Source organism: Dromiciops gliroides, chromosome 4 (assembly GCF_019393635.1).
Source record: "Dromiciops gliroides isolate mDroGli1 chromosome 4, mDroGli1.pri, whole genome shotgun sequence".
In the NCBI taxonomy this organism is placed as follows: domain Eukaryota; kingdom Metazoa; phylum Chordata; class Mammalia; order Microbiotheria; family Microbiotheriidae; genus Dromiciops; species Dromiciops gliroides.
In genome coordinates, this window is record NC_057864.1 from 108,769,752 (window position 1) to 108,793,298 (window position 23,547).

At 45.7% G+C, this 23,547-nt stretch overlaps 2 pseudogenes; both read left to right on the forward strand.

The window, feature by feature from the left end:
* The first annotated feature begins 12,702 nt into the window (after positions 1 to 12,702).
* LOC122726004 lies at positions 12,703 to 13,112 on the forward strand (annotated as a pseudogene).
* Positions 13,113 to 18,270: 5,158 nt separating this feature from the next.
* Positions 18,271 to 18,790, forward strand: LOC122754672 (annotated as a pseudogene).
* Positions 18,791 to 23,547: the final 4,757 nt, after the last annotated feature.

The window sequence follows — 23,547 nt, forward strand, 5'->3', positions numbered from 1 at the left end:
GTGATAATAAAGCACCTACCTTGTAGCAATGTTTCCAGGATCAAATAAGTTTATATATAGATATAAATACAGAAACAGATATAGATATAGATATATATGTGCTACATCAATGTTAACTAGTTCTCCTCCTCCTCCTCCTCCTCCTCCTCCTCCTCCTCCTCCTCCTCCTCCTTCTTCTTCTTCTTCTTCTTCTTCTTCTTCTTCTTCTTCTTCTTCTTCTTCTTCTTCCTCTTCCTCTTCCCACCACCACTACCACTGCTACTATTATTATCATAGATTTAGAGCAAGAAGAAATGTTAAAGATCATCTAGGTTCAACCCACTATATGATCTCTAACATTTCTTCTAGTTAACTTTTTATATCATTAAGAATCATAGGATTATAGATTTAGAACTAGATGGTTACTTAGCCCAACCTCCTCATGGTACATAATATGAAATTAAGGACCAGAGAGTTTAAGTAACTTATACAAGGTGGCACATTAAATAATTGACAAGGGCAGGATTTGAACCAGCTTATCTGATGTTCAACACATTCTCAACTCTTTCCTGACATGCCCTGCCACATCAAGTGATCTTGCTCTTTTGGCACAAATGCCCAATGCACTTGCACATCTAGTATCTCATATAATCCTTACATTTATGCCAACTAGCATGTATTAAGTTCCTACTATATTTCATACAGTGCACTAAGCATTGGGGATAAAAAGGGGAAAAACAGTCCCTGTTCTCCAGGAGCTCAGTCTAATATATTTAGGGTGATAATTATTCATACTGTATCCTGAACCCCAACCTGATGCTTACCTCAGGTATACCCAGAGAATCCAAAAGGAGGTGGGATAATGAATTTGATTAAAAATGAATCAAACTAAAGAACAAGGTAGGTAAATGAATAGCAAAATATTGTCTGTACCCAAACACAAAGGGGTCCAAATACACCTTGTAACATGAGGACATTATTCACACCACCATAAAAGGAAACCCAGGTCCTTGGGTGTTAAGCAACTGGCTCAAGGTCACACAGCCAGTTAAAACACAGGACCCTTGACTCTGAGGCTAGTGTTCACCCTTCCAGATGTAGGCAGGTAATGACTGGGATACATTTTCCTTCTCTTTCCAATCACTCTGATGGAGTCTTATAATGAATGACCACATCCCCTGACAGAACCTGAAAGAATTGATGAGCTCCTATTCCTTTGCCCACCTATCTGTCTTTATATATCTCACTGCATTTGCCACTAATTATATTTCTCTTTATAATCTGCACTCCCCAGTTAAGTAATATAATTGATCGTTCCTGAAAAATATCATTAATTCCAAAATGGCCTAGAAGTGTTTTGTCATGCTGTTTCCTCTTTTTCCCCCCACCCCTGGTGTTAGAATTATTAAGATGTCTCATGCATCAGAGAAGAGCTAGTACTGGTGGCATAAGACTGTAGTGTGTGTGTGTGTGTGTGTGTGTGTGTGTGTGTGTGTGTGTGTGTGTGTGTGAAAAGGAAAGGGAGGAGGAAAGAAAGGAAGGCACCATTTTTCTTTCCTTTTTAGTAGATGAAAGAAGAAAAGAAAACTCCTCTTTAATATGAAGTTTCTAGGAGCTATAGCATCTACAGAGGTTTGGAAAGTGAGACACATGCCATTGCTCTGTAAACTAACCCTCCTTTCTCTGTTGGCTCCTTAACAGTTACCATGATATGACAACTCCCTACCAGGAGAAGAATGGGAGGAAGGGACAGTGTGTTGGGTAAAGAGGCTTAATTTTACACCTTCCCAACCCCTACAAATGGCTCAACAATATCAATTGTTGACTCTTTGGACTATGAAAATATCTTAGAATGTGGGCAGCTAGGTGGCACAGTGGAGAGAGTGGTAGTCATGGAGTCAGGAAGACCTAAGTTCAAATCTGGCCACAAACACCTACTAGCTATGTGACTCTGTGAAAGTCACTTAACCCTGTTTGCCTCAGTTTCCTTTTCTATAAAATGAGTTAGAGAAAGAAATTGCAAACTACTCCAGTATCTCTGCCAAGAAAACCCCAAATGGGGTGATAGTTAGATATGACTGAAATGACTGAACAACAACAAAGTATCTAAGAAAGAGTCCTCAGGTAGAAGAGGCACAGATATAATAGCTCACATTCATGTGGTTATTGAAGGTATAAAATATTTTCCCCCCAAGAAACCCTGTTAGGTAAGTATTACAAATATTACTAAAACATTTGAAAATATAGAGTATATGTAGATGGATTCTATTAATTATATCTTGAGGCCAGGAAAGTCCTACTCAAAGAGGGATTACATTACTCAGAAGGCTGTGTGAGTCCACAACATGGTGAGCACACCATGATGTCCACAGACAAAGACTATGTTTACATGTAAAGGGAATATAATGTAGAACTATAAATGCTGCGCAAGTGAAAGCAGGACACATAGCTGTAGTCAAGAATATACCATGTGTCCAAGATTGCCGCAGCATCCCAAAAGGCAGAATCCTCTGTAAGTCATAACTACAGAGCTGAGGCAATGGCTGTTGGCTGGTCTTTGGCCTGCCTTGAAATACTTCAAAATAGACTCACTATATACTCCCCCTTCAGCCTTCAGTAAAGTGCGGTTTTGTTCTCACACTATGCTGGGAAATTACAGGAATCAATGGGAATTATATTATATTATATATTATAATTTCTCTAGGGATATAAGATATTTGGGTCTTTTTATATGTGGGTGCTTTATATGTTTTGCTATTGGATTCACTTCATTATTTAGGTTATGTGACCATGTTTATTTTTTCCTTTTGAATTTGTTTGTCTCAAGTTAGACCAGCAATAGAAGGACATATTAGGTTGGGGATCAGGATGTGGTTGAATTCCTACCCCAAAACATCATGCTGAATTAAAAAGGGGTGTTATCTATGTGATAAGGTAACTAAGGCTCAGAGAAGTTAAGTAATTCATCTGTTATCACTCAGCGGATATATATGCATATGCATACACACATGTACATGTGTACACATGCATACTACATATATCAAACACACATGTCTACATGTATATACTGACATGTACATAATACATGTATTAAAACATGCAGTATACACATGCATATATACATACACTCTATCTCTCTCTCTCTCTCTCTCTCTATATATATATATATATATATATATATATATATATATATATATATACACAAACTGGGCTTTGAACTCAGGTCTAATGACTCCAAGTTAAGGATTCCTGCAACTACAGTATACCATTTCATGTGTTATAACTGGGTTTTTTTGTTGTTGTTTTTGGTGAGGCAATTGGGGTTAAGTGACTAGCCTAGGGTCACACAGCTGATAAGTATTAAGTGTCTGAGGTCAGATTTGAACTCAGGTCCTCCTGACTCCAGGGCAGGTGCTCTATCCACTGTGCCACCTAGCTGCCCCTATCTATAACTGTTAATCTTTGAAGATCTAATTGAATGTTGAAAAATGTGAGCAGCTTTTCCCAACACTGCAAACCTAGATTTTCCCTACTTGACTGAGCCAAAAATTGGAGTGAATTTTCAGGATCTATAAAATAAAGACCCCATGTTGCCCCTTCAGCAGCCTTCCCTGCCCTCTTAGATTCTTGATCTTTTCACAGTGTGGGAGGGGGATTTCCTGAAGCTTGCACTCAGGTTTCATGGTGATACACATGAACTAGAGCTGCAGCTAAGTCAGGGAGGGGAGGGGAATCCTCAGATGAGAGAAGGGGAAGGAGGGAAAGAGGAATGGAAAGAAAAAGAAAGAAACAGAGTAAAGGAGAAGGAGAAGGAAAGGGAGTAGAGGGAGAGGTCTTAAGCCAAGCCTTGAACATGGGGCTGTGGGGATGGCGATCTATCTCTCTGCAAGTCTGTTCTGCTTTCACTTGGAGGTATGGTTTTTTTTGAGGGGCAATGAGGGTTAAGTGACTTGTCCAGGGTCACACAGCTAGTAAGTGTCAAGTGTCTGAGGTCCTCCTGAATCCAGGGCCGGTGCTTTATCCACTGTGCCACCTAACTGCCTTTTGGAGGGTTTTTAATGGGAAAATGAGGGTAGGATTGGGAGGCTGAAATGAGGTGACGGGCTGGAGTAAAGAGATTGAGCACAATACTGAACAGCAAAATTAACGATAGGTTTGTGGTGTTGTTTTTTTTTTAATGAGGATTTCTTTCATAATTCTTTCTGTAAAGTCAAATATGTGTAATGCAAACTGTCTGTACTATTCTTCTGATATACACAATGTTCTAGCAGAACCATATTACCATCAGCTTCTCCAGTATGTAGCACACTTTTCCACCTCTAGGCCTTTTCTCATGCAATTCCCTATATCTAAAATTTCCTTTGCTCATTTCTTCCTATTCAAATTCTTCCCACTCTTCAAATGCCATCTGCTACAAGAAGCCTTCTCCAATTACCTCCCTCCAAAGGTAATCTTTCTCTCCCTCTGTTGAATTCTCATTTATTCTTCTTTATACTTTTTGTGTGCACTTAGATTCCATTTTGTATTATTTACATACATATCACATAACTTAATAGGTTGCAAGTTCTTTTAGGATGGTATGATAGATTTTTTTTTGGTAGCTTTGAAAGGGCCTTGCACATAATATGTCATTAATAAATATTTGTTGAACTAAAGTCTTTCCACACTATTTCAACATTCTTCCATAGCCCCTCTGAACTGAAGGTCTCAGAACTGTCAGCTGATAAGTTGACTATATCTTCTCTATGAGGAGTCATAGAGCTGTCTATGACTTCTCTGATTTGCTTTGAGGGATGGATCTGAGCTCTAAATATTAGGTCATTAGAGATAATCAGTGTGTCTAAATGGATAGGGAGAGAGGTATGAGGTGCTTCCTCATCTTATTGACTTCTCCAAGCCCTGGGCTGAAGCAGAAGCACCAGCTCTGAAGGCTTGTGAAATTCTTTGGGGGCCATCTCTCTCTGATGGCAGCTGTCCATGGTAGTCCAGACTTTTGAGCATCTCGCCTGAGCCTTCTCTGTCTCACAACTCCCTCCCTGAAGCTAACATCCCTTTGTCTCCAGCTGGTTCTTGGCCATTAAGCTGTTCTCATTTGTGATTTTATTTTTCCAGAGTGGGGGGAGTGGCACAGAGCAGGGCTTCCATCCAACCCATCCGGCAAGATCTTCCCTTTCTCTCATTGTGAGGATTCTCACTGGATCTGTCTTCTCTCTTTCCATCTGGCACTACACAGCCCCTTTATGGGACATGCAGGGCTGGGCCCTGGCATGGTCAGGCAAACTGTAAGGTAGCACAATTTCAGAGCAATAAACTGGGCATCTAGGGCATTTAAGTACCCCTGACATTATTTTGGACAGGATAAAATGATAGGGAAGTTTAAAAATGAGGGAAGGAAAAATCAAATTCCACAGTATGAAAGAGCTTTGTCCAGCCAGCACTTTCTAGAGCCATAAATCTGCTTTAAAAATTTAGAAGAAAAAATTGTGCAAATCACTTTGGTGGGAACCCATTTCTCCCACCCTCGGCCATTTCCCTGCATCAGCTTTTCTCTCAATTCCTGGGGAGAGCTGCCAGCATATTAAGGAATCATTGCAAACAAAACATATTTTGAGCACAAATACAGAGATGCTTCTTGATATGGAATCCAATGGTTGTTTGTCCACTAGGCTGTTTGCTGCTGCCAGAAGGTCTGTCTGTATCTGTTTCTGCTGACCTGATATTATTTCTTAGAACAGTGTATCAAAACTCAGATCAGAGCCCTCTCTCATGAAGTTTATGGAAGAAATGGAGACAGAGAAGAAGAGTACTCTCCTTAGAATTGTCATTAAAGCATAGGTACGCAACTCCACACCCACAGAGGGTCATGGCAAATGCATCTGGAATGATGGGGAAACTGAGTGGTGTAATGGATAAAGTGCTGCAGGGCTCTATCCTGCTGATTACAAATCTTTCCTCAAAAGCTTTCTAGCCATGTGACCCTGAGGAAGTCACTTACCCTCTCTCAACCTAAGTTTCTACATGTGTAAAATGAGCATAATAATACCAGGGTTATGAAAATCATATGAGTTAATATATGCAAAGTCCTTTGCAAACCTTAAAGTTTTACATAAATGTTAGGTATTATTGTTATTGTTATTATTATTATTGATATTTCTGTAAGACCAATAAGGAATGTTACTTCTCAGGTAGGAACAGAGGCTGATACTTGTCTCTACTGCTAAATTTGGACTGCATATTTGTTTATAATATTTTCTGAATAGTAAATGATTAATAAATGTTTGTTGACTTAAAATTAATTATTAACTGTTCCTAGAATACCCCTCAGGTAACTACAGCGGGCCGGGGCAGGCCAGGGCGAGCCGGGGCAAGCCGTGCCAGGGCTAGCCGAGCCGCGCCGGGGCGCACCAAGCCGGGGCAAGCCAAGCCACGCTGGGGCGGGGCGGGGCGGGGCGGGCTGGGGCAAGCAGAGCCCAGCCATGCCGCGCTGGGGCGGGGCGGGACTGGCGAGCCAGGACAGACCTAGCTGGGGCGGGGCGGGGTGGGCCGGGGTGGACCAAGCCGTGCTGCGCTGGGGCGAACCGTGCCGACCCGTGCCAAGCCGAGGGCGGGGCGGGGCGGGGCGAGCTGAGCCGGGGTTGAGCAGGGGCTGAGCCGGGACGGACCGAGCCGGGGGCGGGCCGGGGCCGGCTGAGCGGGGCGAGCCGTGCCGGGCCGGGGCAGGGCGGGGTGGGCCGGGGTGGACCAAGCCATGCTGCGCTGGGGCGAACCGTGCTGCGCCGGGGCGAACCATGCCGCGCCGGGGCGACCCGTGCCAACCCGTGCCGACCCGTGCCGACCCGTGCCGCGCCGGGGCGAGCCGTGCCGACCCGTGCCGGGCCGGGGCGGGGCGGGCCGGGGTGGACCTAGCCGGGGCGGGGCGAGCTGAGCCGAGGCTGAGTCAGGGCGGCCAGGGGCGGGGCGAACTGAGCCAGGGCTGAGTTGGGGCGGGCCGGGCAGGGGCGGGGCGGGCTGAGCGGGGTGAGCCCTATCGGGCCGGGGCGGGACGGGGTGGGCCGGGGTGGACCAAGCCATGCTGCGCTGGGGCGAACCGTGCCGCGCCTGGGCGAGCCGTGCCGACCCGTGCCGACCCGTGCCGACCCGTGCCGACCCGTGCCGACCCGTGCCGACCCGTGCCCACCCGTGCCGACCCGTGCCGACCCGTGCCGACCCGTGCTGCGCCGGGGCGAACCGTGCCGCGCCGGGGCGAACCGTGCCGCGCCGGGGCGAGCCGTGCCGCGCCGGGGCGGGGCGGGCCGGGGTGGACCTAGCTGGGGCGGGGCGAGCTGAGCCGAGGCTGAGTCAGGGCGGCCAGGGGCGGGGCGAACTGAGCCAGGGCTGAGTTGGGGCGGGCCGGGCAGGGGCGGGGCGGGCTGAGCGGGGTGAGCCCTATCGGGCCGGGGCGGGACAGGGTGGGCCGGGGTGGACCAAGCCATGCTGCGCTGGGGCGAACCGTGCTGCGCTGGGGCGAACCGTGCCGCGCCGGGGCGAACCGTGCCGCGCCTGGGCGAGCCGTGCCGACCCGTGCCGACCCGTGCCGACCCGTGCCCACCCGTGCCGACCCGTGCCGACCCGTGCCGGGCCGGGGCGGGGCGGGCCGGGGTGGACCTAGCCGGGGCGGGGCGAGCTGAGCCGAGGCTGAGTCAGGGCGGCCAGGGGCGGGGTGAACTGAGCCAGGGCTGAGTTGGGGCGGGCTGGGCAGCGGCGGGGCGGGCTGAGCGGGGTGAGCCCTATCGGGCCGGGGCGAACCGTGCCGCGCCTGGGCGAGCCGTGCCGATCCGTGCCGACCCCTGCCGACCCGTGCCGACCCGTGCCGACCCGTGCCGACCCGTGCCGACCCGTGCCGCGCCGGGGCGAGCCGTGCCGCGCCTGGGCGAGCCGTGCCGACCCGTGCCGACCCGTGCCCACCCGTGCCGACCCGTGCCGACCCGTGCCGACCCGTGCCGACCCGTGCCGCGCCGGGGCGAGCCGTGCCGACCCGTGCCGACCCGTGCCGACCCGTGCCGACCCGTGCCCACCCGTGCCGACCCGTGCCGACCCGTGCCGCGCCGGGGCGAACCGTGCCGCGCCGGGGCGGGGCAGGCCAGGGTGGACCTAGCTGGGGCGGGGCGAGCTGAGCCGAGGCTGAGTCAGGGCGGCCAGGGGCGGGGCGAACTGAGCCAGGGCTGAGTTGGGGCGGGCCGGGCAGGGGCGGGGCGGGCTGAGCGGGGTGAGCCCTATCGGGCCGGGGCGGGACGGGGTGGGCCGGGGTGGACCAAGCCATGCTGCGCTGGGGCGAACCGTGCTGCGCTGGGGCGAACCGTGCCGCGCCGGGGTGAACCGTGCCGCGCCTGGGCGAGCCGTGCCGACCCGTGCCGACCCGTGCCGACCCGTGCCGACCCGTGCCGACCCGTGCCGACCCGTGCCCACCCGTGACGACCCGTGCCGACCCGTGCCGACCCGTGCCGACCCGTGCCGACCCGTGCCGACCCGTGCCGCGCCGGGGCGAGCCGTGCCGCGCCTGGGCAAGCCGTGCCGACCCGTGCCGACCCGTGCCCACCCGTGCCGACCCGTGCCGACCCGTGCCCACCCGTGCCGACCCGTGCCGACCCGTGCCGGGCCGGGGCGGGGCGGGCCGGGGTGGACCTAGCCGGGGCGGGGCGAGCTGAGCCGAGGCTGAGTCAGGGCGGCCAGGGGCGGGGCGAACTGAGCCAGGGCTGAGTTGGGGCGGGCCGGGCAGGGGCGGGGCGGGCTGAGCGGGGTGAGCCCTATCGGGCCGGGGCGGGACGGGGTGGGCCGGGGTGGACCAAGCCGTGCTGCGCTGGGGCGAACCGTGCCGCGCCTGGGCGAGCCGTGCCGATCCGTGCCGACCCGTGCCGACCCGTGCCGACCCGTGCCGACCCGTGCCGACCCGTGCCGACCCGTGCCGACCCGTGCCGACCCGTGCCGACCCGTGCCGTGCCGGGGCGAGCCGTGCCGCGCCTGGGCAAGCCGTGCCGACCCGTGCCGACCCGTGCCGCGCCGGGGCGAGCTGTGCCGCGCCGGGGCGAGCCGTGCCGACCCGTGCCGCGCCGGGGCGGGGCGGGCCGGGGTGGACCTAGCCGGGGCGGGGCGAGCTGAGCCGAGGCTGAGTCAGGGCGGCCAGGGGCGGGGCGAACTGAGCCAGGGCTGAGTTGGGGCGGGCCGGGCAGGGGCGGGGCGGGCTGAGCGGGGTGAGCCCTATCGGGCCGGGGCGGGACGGGGTGGGCCGGGGTGGACCAAGCCATGCTGCGCTGGGGCGAACCGTGCTGCGCTGGGGCGAACCGTGCCGCGCCGGGGCGAACCGTGCCGCGCCGGGGCGAGCCGTGCCGACCCGTGCCGACCCGTGCCCACCCGTGCCGACCCGTGCCGACCCGTGCCGACCCGTGCCGCGCCGGGGCGAGCCGTGCCGCGCCTGGGCGAGCCGTGCCGACCCGTGCCGACCCGTGCCCACCCGTGCCGACCCGTGCCGACCCGTGCCCACCCGTGCCGACCCGTGCCGACCCGTGCCCACCCGTGCCGCGCCGAGCCGGGGCGGGACGGGGTGGGCCGGGGTGGACCAAGCCATGCTGCGCTGGGGCGAACCGTGCTGCGCCGGGGCGAACCATGCCGCGCCGAGGGCGGGGCGGGCCGAGCTGAGCCGGGGCTGAGCCGGGGCTGAGCCGGGGCTGAGCTGGGGCGGACCAAGCCGTGCTGCGCTGGGGCGAACCGTGCCGCGCCTGGGCGAGCCATGCCGACCCGTGCCGACCGGTGCCGACCCGTGCCGCGCCGAGCCGGGGCGGGCCGGGGTGGACCTAGCCGGGGCGGGGCGAGCTGAGCCGAGGCTGAGTTAGGGCGGCCAGGGGCGGGGCAAACTGAGCCAGGGCTCAGTTTCCCTATGGGAAAGTTTTCTACAAAGTAAAAACAGATCTAAGTGAAAGTCTTCTCTTCCTGAGCATTTTATGACCCTAATTACCACAGTCTCCAAGAACACACAGGACAATAATCCCCTGGCCTTCCCGGCGGGGCGGGAGATCACATGCCACATACTCTAGAATCGTTCCTTGATTCACTCCATTAAAGTGATTTCTCCCTCCTCAAATTTTCCTTGAAGACCAAATCAACATTTGCTTTATAACACATTCTAGTTTTTATTATATTTACTCTTATACTTGCCATAAACATTTTGTGGGCAGGTCCATATCATATTCTTCATCCCTTTCTCCAACTGTGTCTAGTCCACTGTAAGGCACAAAACACAAGTTAAAAAAGGACAAAGAGTGACAGCTAGGTGGCGCAGTGGATAGAGCACCGGCCCTGGAGTCAGGAGTACCTCAGTTCAAATCCAGCCTCAGACACTTAACACTTACTACCTGTGTGACCCTGGGCAAGTCACTTAACCCCAATTGCCTCACTAAAAAACAAAAAACAAAACAAACAAAAAAAGGACAAAGAGTCCTTACAATTATATATGGATAAATGGCACATTAACATTTAATATTGTCCTTTCTGGAACTTTCGTTTTGCCTCTGGACAGCCTACGTTAATTTCATACTCATGTGTCCCTTTTGACCTCGAGTTTTTTTTCTCCTCTTTGCCTGTTCTATGAGGGAAGAAGAAAGTTGGTAGGGAGTAGAATTTCCACCTCCTCCTATGCAGGTTGACTTCCATTTCTTGCTGCTGCTGTCCTCTAACTTCCAGTCTTCAGAAGGAAGAGGGGTAGTGAAACAGCGTCTCACATTTGACCACCTGATCACAGAATTTCCATCTCATGCTATGGGCTGTCTCCTGACTGATCTCCAGCTTCCTCTGGGAAGGGGAGTGGTACCCTCCATTCAATAATGAACACTGTCACAACACATCTCAGTGATTCATAACCCATTTAAGTCATCATTCATACCTCATTCCTTATTCCTTTGATATGATTACTTATTCTCATCTCCCTCAACTCTCTCCCTAAAGTCTCAACCAAACACCACTCACCCATTCAGCTGTGACCTCTGCAATACCTCTTCTACAAGAAAGTAACTTCCTTTATTATGGAGACTCCTTCTCTCCCACTTTTTCATGACCTTGACAGTGTCCTTATAGTGCTTTTCCTGACCACTACATGAGTGCTTACCTTCTGTTGAGTTTTGCATAAAATAGTCTTTTAGGCAAGTATACATTAGGCATTCAAAGAATGTGGCTAGCCCATCAGAGGTGTACTCTCTGCAGGAGAGTTTGAATGCTTCATAGTTTAGCTCAAGAGAGGACCTCAGTGTCTCGTATATTATGTTACTTGCTTGTGGAAGAGGAATTCCAGAGGTCACTTCCCTTTGGAGCCTCCCAAATGCTGAGCTACCTCTGGCAATGAATGCATCAACCTCATTATCAATCTGTACGTGCCTGAAAATAAACTGCCAAAGTAAGTGAACTTATCCACAATATTCTAAACTTCTCCATTTGTATAATTGATGGTTCCACAGATGGATGGTGTGGTGCTGGCTGATGGAGCACATGTGGTTTTTTGTTTTTTGTATTAATTCTTAGGCCAAAATTATCACAAGCAGCAGAGATTCGATCCATACTTTGTTGCAGCTCAGCTTCAGAGTCTGCATTGAGTGCACAGTCATCTGCAAACAAAAATCATGCACAAATACTCCCTTTACTTTAGTCTTGGCTTGTAGCCTTTTCAAATTGAAGAATTTACCATCAGTGTGGTCGCTGACCTTAATGCTATGTTTGTCCTCATTGTAAGGCATTTGGCAACATGACTGGAAATATCATGCTAAATACCATGGGAGCACACACACAGCCTTGTTTCACTTCATTAGTGACTTGGGAAATCGTGAAGGCATTGTCCACCAATTACAGGAAAGAAGGAAGTGATATTAGGAAGATGTTGTAAAGATGACATTGTAATGGTGATTGGTGAGAAAGGAGACAAAGTGAAGTATTAAGCTACAGCTGCCACATTGCTTTGTAACAGGTAATGAATGATACCAGGTTTCTTTTATTCAAAAATAATCATAAATGTAAAACTCACTATCATCCCTCTGACTAGGTGCATCAGCAATTTTAGAATCGTTAGAAAACTAAGTAATGCTTATTCAGATGTGATACCACTGGCTTCTGAAGATAATGAATAAAGAGAAGAGAGATTTGTATTGACAGTGCCTAGCATTGTGCTTGGCCCAGAGAGAAGGTGTTGAAGAAGTGCTTGTTAATTTATTGATTGAAGAAGTAAAAAAAGTGGAGCTGGAAAGTATTTTTCAAAAAATAGTCTAGTGCAGAAGTGTCAGACAAGCTGTCTGACCCACAAAACTCCTGAAGACTGAACCAAAATAAAATGTAATTGGAAAATATTTAATAAAATAAGTTAAACATATGATAAAAACACAAAAATGTTATTTTCTAAGTCAATATGCAACCATCAGGGAACTTTATATATAGGTTAATGGCCTATTAGAATTCCTATTAGAATTTGACAACTCTGGGTTGGTGAGTCCCAGGCTCTGGGCAGCAGTAGGATCTACCACCATCCGTGCCCTACGGGAAACAAGGGCCCTCAGACCCCATCTCAGCAAGGAACCGAGGGCCTCCAGACCTGTGGGATGGGTGGGGATGTGGACCCTTGGGGAGGCTGAAGGAGCTGGAGCTAGTTCTGGGCTCGGCAGTGCCCGAGTTCTCTCTGGCACTGATTTTTCCTGCTGAGTTCTCTCCCCAGAAATGGGCAAGTTCATGAAACCTGTGAAGGTGGTGCTGATCCTGGCTGGGTGGTACTCTAGGCGCAAAGCCATCATCGTCAAGAATACTGATGATGGGACATCTGACGGACCCTGCAGCCATGCCTTGGTGGCAGGTATCAACCGATACCCTCAAAAGCTGACTGCAGCATAGGCAAAAAGAAGATTGCCAAGAGACCAAAAATCAAGTCCTTCATGAAAGTTTATCACTACAACCACCTCATGCCCACCAGATATTCTGTGGATATCCCATAAGAAAAAAGAGTTGTCATCAAGGATGTGTTCCATGACCCACAGCTAAAACATAAGATGAGAAAGGAGGCCAAGGTCAAGTTTGAGGAGAGGTACAAGACAAGCAAAAACAAGTGGTTCTTTCAGAAGCTATGGTTTTAGAACTGCTCTATTGGTCAGTAAATAAAATGTTTATTTTTTAAAAAAAGAACTTGACAACTCTGGTGATAATGACACATCCCATTCCTTTATTTGGAGTTAGCTTAGAGGAACCAAAAGTTAAGAACCAAAACAAGTGTTGTCAACAGGGCATCATCTACCATTTTCTCTCATGCCTCTCATAGATTTTCTCTTTTCCAAGCTAAATAGTTCCTTTGAATAATCTTCATATGTCACGTTCTCTCATTTGGCCTTCTCTGGATGTATGCCAACCTGCTAATGCATTTCCCAAAGTGTTGGGCCCAGAATGTGACACAAGGACCCAATATTCCAGATATGGCTTGACTTCCTAAGGCAAAGTTTAGTGGAATAGTTGTCTAGACACTCCCTCCTGATAAAATCTGGTTTGTAGTAATAGTTCATATGCATACAACATTTTATGGTTTATAAAGTGTTCTACTTACAGTAATCCTTAAAGGTTGGTACAACAAATAAAGTCTTTCCATATCATTTAAGAAAACAAAGGTCAGATAGGTCACACAACACCACACAGACACAATATAAGTACTGAAACTTTAACCAATGAAAGTCACATTTATATCCATTCCTACTTGTCTTATGTTCCCCCAAAAGATTGTAACCTCATAGGCAGGCCTCATGGCTTATGCATTTTTGTATCCCTTCTAGTCTTAAGTTCTGTTCTAGGTACATAGTAGGTACTCAATAAATGTTTATTGTTTATTTTATGAGTAAAAATCCCTTTTAGTCAGTGAACAGGAGGTGGGCCCATGAAGGGCTCCTACATGGCTTAGAGAACAATTTTGATGAAAATATCACCACACAAAAGTTGAAGTGACTAGATATTCAAGCCTTAAGGGCAAAAACCTATTCCCACCTGCAAAAAAGAAAGTCTCCATTCCCATGAGATTATTTCTTTGTAAAATGTTCAAATTAACTAGGTACTATTAATTATAAAAAGATATAGTACTTAAAAATTTGCAAAACACTATATATATATATATATATATATATATATATATATATATATATATATATATATTATATCTTTTGCTCCTTACAAGAAACCTGTGATGTAGGTGTTATTTCCCCCATTTTATAGATCCAGTAATATCATATTTCCCCTTGAAGTTAACCTATCTTACCAAATCTAAATAATGTCCAATCAATTCCAAATGCTGACTTGCTATAAAGGGAGGGAGTCCTTCAGAAATGAAAATCAGGGGATAGCTTCAAGGGTAAAAAATAGCTGCCAAAAGTTATCTCCCACATTACTTTCATTTCATTTTTTGCCCTCAATACCATGTACTAGTTCTCCACCTCTCTTCCTTTCTGTAAACCTTATATGAGTGTCTACATCTCCAACAAATATTTCCCTCATCTTATTTGACAATAAGAAAGGAGAAAAAATATAGCCCATCATGATAAATATCAGTATAATATTCCAATTTTCCAGCATTTGACAGCAATCAAGAGAAGACGAATGCGTTCCCTCTGTGACTAAATCATTTAGAGACCAAGGTATTCCGTCTCATTCTCATTAGGAAAAAAAATATTCCAATAATCTCATTATCCCAGTGTGAATAACAGTAAGGTAGCACCAAGACTAATGACTTCTTCAGTGTTTGTATCTGCAGCTATCAGCTAGTGGGGTTATGGGATGTGCTTTGGTAATGGGATCACCTTTACCATAGAGTTTGGCTCTCTTTTGCTACCTAAATGATTAGTGCTTCTATGTCTACAGCAAGGTTTACCCCTCTGCTCCCAAGATCCCCTTTTTTACATACTGTTTTTTAAACTAACTCCAGTCTAAAAAAGAATGTGTCATGGCATGTTAAACTTTATGGAAATTCTTCTGGAGAATAACATAATTTCATGGTGCATTACTCTGAAATGACCTGGTAGTTGAACAATTAATTTTTAAGGTGTAGCATTGACTTCCCCTTGATGCATTTAACCCACATCCAAAACTGTCAACAATGCCAAGAGTTGGGTTGTACATTGGGATGAGGGCATGAGTTTAAAAACTATTCCTTATGGCCTGTTGTTTCTTTGTCAACAATGTCAGTATGCCCTCTTTGGTTCAAAGGGGCAAGGGAAAGCTATGGATATCTTCTTTAGCAACAGTTAATTAGGTGGTTTAGAAGTGGGAAGAACCCAAGCCAGAAGACCTAGTCTTCATTCTATTTCTTGGCCAAATACTTGCTTGGTACTTTTCAAAATAAGGATAGCTGACAACCCAATAGGACTTTGCAATTTGCAAAGTACTTTGTAAATATTCTCATTTGATTCCCTCAACAACTCTGTACGAAAGGTAATATAACTAATAATACTAGTAGTGATTTAATTTTTGTTGTTATTTATTCCTTTCAATGTTTATTTATTTATGCATCCATTTGTTTGTTTCTCTGTTCCTTTTCCAGCTCTCTGTAACAATTAGGGGTTTTCTTGGAAAAGATACTGGAGTGGTTTGCCATTTCCTTCTCCAGTTCATTCGACAGATGAGGAAATTGAGGAAAACAGAGTAAAGTGACTTGCCCAGGGTCATAGCTAGTAGGTGTCTGAGGCCAGATGAGTCTTCCTCACTCCAGGCAGGATATGAGAAGCAGCGTATCAGTGAGTATGCTTCAAAACAAGGATGACCTAAGTTCAAGTTTCATCTCTGAGACCTGTCTTTCTCTCTACTAGCTCCATCCCTACTTTCTACAAACAAACCTGTATCTCCCCAAACCTAAAACTACCCAACCTCACTTGACTACCCCCACTAGCTCTTATCTATGACTCTTCTCCCCTCCTTACCTAAACCTCTTTGATAAAGACATCTTTACTAGGTACCTCCGCTTCTCCTTCTAAAAACTTTGCAGTCTGGCTTCTAACCTCAACCTTCAAGTAAAAGTACTCAATTCAAAGTTATTAATATCTTTATTGCTAAATCTATTGGTTTCTTCTCAGCTGTTATAATTCTTGATCTTTCTTCAGCCTTTACCATTGCCGATCTTATTCTGGATATCCATTTTGGAGACTCTTCCTCCTTAGATTTTTATGGCATTGTTGTCTCTTGCTTCACATCCTACCTGTCTGACTACTCTTTTTAAGTTGCTTTTTCTTAACCTTCATCCAGGTGATAACCACCAACCATGGTTGTCTTCAAGGCCCTATTTTCTTCTTCCTTTATACTATCTCAATTAGTTATCTCATCAGTCCCATAGGTTCAATTATAACCTTTTGGCAGATTATTCACATGTCTGTATCTAGCTTAATCTCTTTCCTAAGATTTAGTCCCACATGACTAACTTCCTTTTATGCATCTTGAATTGGATATCTCAGACATCTCAAACTCAACATATCCAAAATTGACCTCATCTTGTGGCCTCCTCATCACTCAATCTCACACTATTGGTGTCATTCTTTCTCTTCTCTTTACTCACTGCACCTCTCTTGACAATCTCTTGCCAAGTTTCTTCAGCACCTCACACTGGATTATTATAATAACTTTTTGGTTAATCTCTCCATTTGTCTCACCCTATTCCAATCTATCTGTCACTCAACTGCCCAAGTCTTTTACTTAAAACACATCTGACCATGTTACCTGCTTCCTGACTCACTAGACTCCAGTGGCTTTTTACTATCAACAAGATCAAATAAAAGTGTTATTCAGGACATTTAAAGCCCTTCAAAAATTAGCCCTTTTATACTTTTCCAGTGTTCTTACTCCTTACTTCTTTTTCTCACATTTTCTGATTTTTATTATCTTGGACTACTTGTTCCTCCACATAACACTCTATTTCTTGTCTCTGTACCTTCACACTGACTGTCCTTCCTTCCAAGTATGTTCTTCATCTTTACCTCTTCTTGCTAACTCCCTTTGAGACTCAGCTTAAATCTGCATTTCTGTAGTAGACTTTGCCAGGCACCATAGCTAGTTTTTTCCTTCTGAGTTTACTTTCCAATTACAATGTATGCATTTATGTTTATATAAATATAATATAATATATATTATAACACATATATACATATGTTTATGTATGTGTGTGTGTGTGTGTATATATATATATATATATATATATATAGAGAGAGAGAGAGAGAGAGAGAGAGAGAGAGTTATCGGTGAATTGTCTTATTCCATTAGAATGTGAGTTCCTTGAGGCCAGGGACCATGTTTTGGCATTTCTTTGCATCCACAGTGAATAATATGTGCTTACTAAACCCTTGTTGATTGGCTGTATGACTGGCTTAATTTTCCATGCCTAACAACTTTCTGAGGCTGTAAGTTTGTAGAAAGATTCCATCATCCAGGAATTCCCTATAGCAATGAAATCATCGGTCTGCTCTATATCCCTAACAATAGGATAATGGCTTGATTGACCCAGACCATTTCTAGCTGTACTTTCATTGAAATAGATGACACATTAACAGCAATAGCATCATAATCACCATTCTCATCAATCATCATCACATATGCTTACATAGTGCCTTTAGATTTGAAAAGTTCTTTACAGATGTTATCTCACATAATCCATATAACAGCCCTGTGAGATGCTACAAGAATATTATCCTTGTTTTGCAGATTAGGAAATTGAAGCTCAGAGAGGTTATGACATTCCCAAAGGAAAAGTTTCATTACTCAGTGAACTCCAGTAACTTCCTAGAATGTCTTTGGCTTTTACAATCCTTCATGGGGCAGCTAGGTGGTGCAGGGGACAAAGTACGGGCCCTGGATTCAGGAGGACCTAAGTTCAAATCCCGTCTCAGACACTTGACACTTACTAGCTGTGTGACCCTAGACAAGTCACTTAGCCCTTATTTCCCCGCCAAAATAATAATAATCATAATAATCATCAAAATAAATAAAATCCTTCATAATCTTTTTTTTCCAACCTACCTTTCCAGAATTATCATAAATTATTGCTCTTGAGACCTTGTCTCCCGGCTCTGGTTCTTGCTTCAACAGGTTTTGGACAGAACAGACCCGGAGATCCCCCAGCTGCACTCACGCTAGATCTTCGTCCTTCTGTAGCTCATCAGCCCCTGGGACCACCCGATCTCCGATTTCGAGACCATCCGCCTCTAGGACTATCTGCCCCTGGCCTCCGAGACCATACAGCTTCAGGACCAGTGGCCTCCTCCTGTTGCCGTAGGTGCCATGAGTTCCACCTCCCAGATCCGCCAAAACTTCTCCTCCTAGGATGAGGCCAAGGTCAACTGCCTGGCCAACCTCTACCTGCAGGCCTCCTATTCCTACCTGTCCCTGGGTTTCTATTTCGACCGGGACAATGTCACTCCGCCGAGGGTGTCTCATTTTTTCCGTGACCTGGCGAGGACACCGAGCGCCTTATGCGGCTCCAGAACCAATGTGGGGGCCGAGTCCTCCTCCAGGCTGTGCAGAAACCTGCCCAAGACGAGGGGGCCGCAGCTTGGATGCCATGGAGGCTGCCCTGAGCCTGGAGAAGGACCTGAACCAGGACCTCCTGAAGCTGCATGCCCTGGGCTACAGCCAAGGGGATCCGCACCTCTGCGACTTCCTGGAGAGCCACTACCTGGGCGAGGAGGTGAGGCTGCTGAAGCTCCTGGGCGACCACCTGACCACCCTGCGCCATGTGCAGGCGGACCCGGCCCGGCTAAGAGAATACCTGTTCCAGAGGCTGAGCCTGAAGCACTGCTAGGAGGAGCAGCCCCAGGAGAAGGCCAACGGAGCCCACAATAAAGAATAAAGCTGGGGGCAGGTAGGTGGCGCAGTGGATAAAGCACCAGCCCTGGATTCAGGAGGACCTGAGTTCAAATGTGACCTCGGACACTTGACACACTTACTAGCTGTGTGACCTTGGGCAAGTAATTTAACCCTCATTGCCCTGCAAAAAAAAATAAAGAATAAAGCTGCTTGCTGCAAATAAATAATAAATTTATATTATATATATATGTATGTATGTATATATATATATGTATGTGTGTATATATATATATATATATATAGAGAGAGAGAGAGAGAGAGAGAGAGAGAGAGAGCTCTTCGCACACTGTACTATTCAGCCAAATTGGTCTTTTTTGCTGTTATGTGCAGCATTCTACTTCCTGTCTCCATGCCTTTGGATAGACTTCCCCCATCCCTAGAATGGATGCCCACTTGACCATTTTGGAAATGCCTAGTCTCTCAAAGCTCATTGCAAATGTCACCTTCTACACAAATCACTTTCTGATGCTCCAAGCTATTAGTGCCTTATGTTCCAAAACTACCTTGTGCTTATTTTATAATAAATATACTTACATGTGTACAAATGCATATGTTATCTTTACTTACAGAATGTAAATCCCTCAAGGACAGGGACAGTTTCATTTTTGTCATTATTTATCCAATGCTTAGCATAGTACTTAGCATATAGTAGGTACTTAACATATGCTTGTTGATTGATGAGATTACCTAGCTAATCACCCAGAAGGTACCTCTTTAAACAAACTATTTCTCCTCTATAACCCTGAGGGATACAAAAAAAAAAAATCATCTTCCACCTATTTCTATAGGATTCAGTGATGATATGTGAAGAGCTATATGTACCAGATGCCTAGGGAAAGTTTTTTGGTTTTGTTTTTGTTTTTTTTTTAGTGAGGCAATTGGGGTTAAGTGACTTGCCCAGGGTCACACAGCTAGTGTTAAGTGTCTGAGGCTGGATTTGAACTCAGGTAACTCCTGACTCCAGGGCCGGTGCTCTATCCACTGTGCCACCTAGCTGCCCCTTAGGGAAAGTTTTAAAAGAAAGCTATGGGAAGACTCCAACCTCCTAGTTTTGCAGTTCACTCTCCCACTCATTTATTTTCTTTCTGTCTCAAACACAAAAAATCCTCAGGTAGTCCAGTGAAGGATTATGATTTCTATTCAACTTTCCTAGCATTAATCATTTCCCAATCTTGGTGAGTGAGCAAGAGATTCTTTGCAAGACCTGCATGAGACAAATTCAAGATACTATCACTATTCTTTACTATTTATTTCACGTTCAGACCTCCAAAAGGAAATTCAAACCTCCCTGTGAGTCCAAAATGGAGACAGTGAATGTTGTAATGGAAAAAGCCATAACTTATGAGACAGGAAACATAGTATCTAGTGCTAGTTCTTTCACTCATTAGTCATCTGACCTTCACCTTTGTCCCCCTACAATTGTGTACTAATATATAAAATAAGGAGCTTGGACTATCTCCCAAAAAATAAATAACATTAAAAAAAAAGATTCTCTAAGTCAATGAATCCACACAGGTAAAAGGCTAGTGTATATAGTTCAGAGAGTGCCAAGCTTAACCATTCTGAACTGACATTTTACTTTCTTTGGGCCAGAAACAGTGGATTTCTTTTACTCTCGTATTAAAATGAATTATTCATACAGTATAGGTCTGATGAGAGGGAGAATTGACAACCTAGCACCTCCAAGTATTCTTCACTTCAAGGGCAGATCAAGACCTTAAAGCATCATAAGGTTAAATATCTAAAGTTAAATATCTAAGGTAAAAATGAATGAATTAAAATATGGGTGTGGGTGGGATGGGAAGTTGGAGCAGGAATTGTGCCATCTAGATAGGAAAAACAAGTGTAATGATTTTTATGGGTTACTGTGATTTTGTGGCCCTAACCTACCTTTCCAGGATTATTATACATTTTTTCCATTTCATGCTTCCTATAGTCAGTATCTTCTTGGTCACACACAATATTCCATCTCTTATTTCAGTGCCTTTATATTTCTGTCTCCTATACCTGGAATCCACTCTCTCCTCACCTTTGTCTCTTAGATTTTCATATGTTAGATCTTTCCTGATCCTAGCTTCTCCCCTGAAATGACCTATGATTTATTTTATACACACTTTGTGCCTTCTTACATTTGTACATAATGTTTTCTCCACAAAAATGCAAGTTCACCAAAGGCAAGGATGGTTTCATTTTTGTCTTTATATCTCCAATACCTTCTGGAAATGCTCTCTTTCAATATGTGTCCCCAGTGCATATTCCCTGATCACACATGCTCTCTACATGTGTGATTTCCCCCACTGGTGAAATGGTAACTTGTGACTGATTATACCCTTTATATGAATAGGTTTTTTTTTCTTTTTAAAATAACTGTCACTTTACTTGCTATGTTATTTGATTAAATGTCTTCTGTTTTGAAATAATATGTCACTTGTCTGTCTGTCAAAAGAAACACTTTGGTAGGGGTTTGTGTGCTCTGCTTTTAAGTGGGTGCTGACCTGTAGAGTGCCTTAAAGCTGAAGTAGCTTTTGTGAAGACCTAGATGGGAGCACTGTCCCACATGCTATGCCCATAAGAAAAAGCATGCAGAGCACCAATGGTTGAATAATGTTAGGCTGACCAGAAAGAATAGATATTACAATGAATGTGGAACATTAGTTAAACTGGCAAGAATAGGTGTCTGGTTTACCATTTTATGGCTAAGGAGATAGATTGGGTGTGTGGTTGGCTCTGTGGAATCTATTGAGCCTTTTATGAAGAAGCTTTCCTGATGCTATCTTAGCTTCCCATAGTAGCTGCAAAGCCCCTTATTATTCTCCTCCTTGTTTTGCAAGAACCAATTGGAGCTAGGCACTACTTTGCTTGTCTTGCAGGCATCTGGTTCTCTGTACTTGGGGCTCATGAACGAATCAACCTGGGCTCCCATTGGGTGTAAGTGGAGTTATCTCTCTACGTAAAGACGAACAGGAAACACCCCCTGATCTCTGAAAAATTTTCCAAGATTGATTAAAACTCTCAGAATTATTCTACTAAAGAGATTTTCTTGTATTTAAGATCCTGGTTTACCACTCTGAATGTACAATATTAGTGAATTCACCAACCTAGACCTTTAGAGCTGGCCGATACATCTATTAGACGCTTCTTGATGCAACTGGTCTCAGAAGTTGTTCTGTAGTTCCCCTGTGAATTTTGTGACACTGGCCAGTAGAAGAATGTCTATAATTTAAAAAGGCCTAACCACATTTCATGGCCCTTCTTCTAATGCTAGATGTTAGGAATCCCACTTTGACAGGATATAACCAAAAATGTTATAGAGGTTTTTTTGTTTTTCCATATAAATATTTTATTATTTTCCAGTTACATCTAGAGATAGTTTTCAACATTTGTTTTTATAAGATTTCTAGTTTCAATTTTTCTCCCTCCCTCCCCAAGACAGCAAGCAATATGATACAGGTTATGTATGTATAATCACATTAAAAATATTTCTGCATTAGTGACACTATGAGAGAAGAATCAGAGCAAAAAGGAAAAACCTCAAAATAGAAAAACAACAACAACAAAAAACAATAGAAATAGTATGGTTCGATCTGCATCTAGATTCCACAGTTCTTTTTTTTCTGGATTTGGAGAGCATTTTCCATCATGAGTCCCCTGGAACTATCCTGGACCGTTGTACTGCTGAGAAGAATCAAGTCCATCATAGTTGATCAACACATAATTTTGTTGATACTGTGTACAATGATCTCCTGGTTCTGATTATCTCAATCATCATCAGTTCATGAAAGTCCTTCCAGGTTTCTCTGAAATCTGCCTGCTCATCATTTCTTACAGCACAATAGTATTCCATTACATTCATATACTACAACTTGTTCAGCCATTCCCCAATTGATGGGCAACCCCTCAATTTCCAATTTCTTGCTACCACAAAAAGAGAAGCTATAAATATTTTTGTACATGTGGGTCCCTTTCCCTTTTCCATGATTTCCCTGGGGAAAAGACCTAATAGTGGTATTGCTGGATCAAAGGGTATGTATAGCTTTATAGCCCTTTGGGCATAGTTCCAAACTGCTCTCCAGAATGGTTGAGTCAGTTCACAGCTCCACCAACAATGCATTAGTGTTTCAATTTTTCCACAACTTCTCCAACAAAAAATGTTATAGAGTTTTAAGGTCATATATAGCAACATCTGATTCAGAAAAGTCATCCAACTTATCAGGGTCACCTGAAATTATAGAAAGTGACCATGTCTGGAGTCTTTTGTGCAGCCACTGTCACTGTCATTGGTGTCCTGTCCATAGAATTCCCAAATACTACCAGAGGCTGAACCCTCATGCATCATAGTATTGTCCAGGTCATGCCTGCTAACCAGAGAGTTCCCAAGGCTCTTGCCTGGGTCCTCTTCTGTTTTACCTCTCTACTTTCTCACTTTGTGATCTCACTGGATCTTATGGGCTCAAATATAATTTCTATTTAGATCATTTCCAAATCTATTTATCCAGCCTCTCTCCTGAGCTTTAGCTTTGCATGACCAACAGCCTTTTGAACAACTCTGACTAGATTCCCTGTAGGCATCTCAAATGAAACTTGTTCAAAACAGAACTCATTATCTTTCCCTCAAAACCCTCCCTTATTTGCAATTTTCCTGCTATTATTGAGGATTCCACCATCCTCCCAGTCACCTAGGATATCAGCCTT